Here is a 2,106-nt window from a genome sequence, read left to right on the forward strand (position 1 = left end):
AGTCGTGCAAACAGTATCTCCAAACGCACCAGATGTTCGTCCCAGCTGTCGACACCACCACCAGGTCATCCAGGTAGGCGAGCGTCCCACCTGGGTCCTGAATTAGGAGTTGATGGCCTCTGGAATGTGGCCGGAGCATTAGAAAAGCCAAACGCCATAGCCAAATATTGAAAAAGACCAAATGGAGTTATAAATGCCGAGTTCATTTTGGCCCTATCCGTGAGTCCCACTTGATATGTATCAACTTTCAATAAGTCCACCGTACTGATAAATTTGGCACAGCCTATGCTGTCTATTATATCTTCAATCAAAGGTAAAGGGTAGGAGTCTGAGACAGTGACCTGGTTCACTTTACGATAATCGGTACAGAAACGAAAAGTGCCATCGGGTTTTGGAATGAGAAGGCAAGGTGAAGCCCAGGGGGAGGTACTAGGCTCAGCTAAGTTATGTTTTAACAAAAATCTACCTCCTTTTTCATAATCTCTTTTTTTTGTGGATTTAGTCGATAGGCTGATTGCCTAATGGGTTGTACATCATCCGAGATTAGCTTAATATCATGTTTAAGTATATTGCAAAACCCTGGGAGGTCTGATGTAACTTTAGGAAATGTTGATAATAACTTAGTGAGATCTTTTGCTTGAGATGGATTCAGAACAGAAAAATACTCATCCAAGTTGTTGAGTATGTGACTGTTAGTAGGGTTTTCTTTAGGTAGAGGGGAGTCTAAATTCTCCAATAGGTCCATGTCATCTGTCTCCGGCTCCGGCCTGACAAAACCGTATGCAATACAGGTTGACTTATAGCCTCTGGGATGTCTTCCTCTGACTGCCTGGAATGGTAAAAAGTTTCATGAGATTAATGTGAACAAGTTGAATCTTTTCTGCGATCAGGAGTATGGACTATATAGTTGAGAGGAGATGGTTTATTAGCAACTATAGGGGACCAGTAAACTTGCTTTTTGAGGGAGAGCCTGGAATGGGTAGAAAGAGTAACACTTTGTCACCTGGAGAAAATGATCTTTTAACTAATTTAGGTTAGGACTTCACCATTTTTTCTTGGACTTTTTTTAAGTTTGACTGAGCAATGGTTCGGACTTCAGTTAATTTGTCCCTTAAAGTGTCAATGTATTGGGAAACTGTTGCGGGCTTAATAGATGGAGTGTCAAACCACTGCTCCTTTACTATTTTAAGGGGTCCCCTAATTTGTCTCCCATATAGTAACTCGAACGGGGAGAAACCCAATGACTCCTGGGGACATTCCCTGATGGCAAAGAGTAACAAGTCTATGCTTTCATCCCATTCCGTTTGGTGTTCTATACAGTATTTTTTTGAGCATTGATTTGAAAGTTTGATGGAACCGTTCCAAGCAACCTTGGGATTGTGGGTGGTAAGCCGAAGATGTACAATGGTCCACACTGAGGTCTTTTATCACCTGTTTGAAAAGATTGCTCGTAAAATTGGTGCCCTGATCGGATTGGATCTCTTTAGGAATGCCCACTGAAGTGAAAAGGTGCAAAAGATGTTTGATTACGTTTTTTGAAGTGATGCTTTTAAGGGGAAAAGCCTCAGGATAACGTGTACTGGTATCCATAACTGTGAGCAGGAATTGATTTCCCTTCTTAGTCTTTGGTAATGGGCCCACACAATCCACAACAATCTTTTCAAATGGTGTAGAAAATACTGGGATGGGCTTAATGGGAGCTGCTGGTATACTTTCATTTGGTTTTCCTACCATTTGACAAATATGACAAGATTTTAGGTATTTTGACACATCCTTCCTAAGTCCAGGCCAATAATAGTGTTTGAGGAGCTTTTTATATGTTTTCAGGATTCCCAAATGTCCTGAAATACCATCATGGGCAAGGGCAATTAATGCTGGTCTGACTGAGGTGGGAATTACCACTTGATGTATTTCAGACCACGTGTCTAGATGGGCAAGCTCAGGGGGCCTATAGGCCCTCATCAAGCCCTTCATGATAATAAAAACACGGAAGGGTGTTAAAATCTTTACCCTCAACTGCTGCATGATGAAGTTTAGTCAAGATGGATCAGATTGTTGGGCTTTAACGGCTCCTCATACTAATGGTCTTATTGTACAGATCTTCTG

The sequence above is a fragment of the Homarus americanus genome, unplaced genomic scaffold, assembly GCF_018991925.1.
Source record: "Homarus americanus isolate GMGI-L3 unplaced genomic scaffold, GMGI_Hamer_2.0 scaffold24696, whole genome shotgun sequence".
NCBI lineage: Eukaryota > Metazoa > Arthropoda > Malacostraca > Decapoda > Nephropidae > Homarus > Homarus americanus.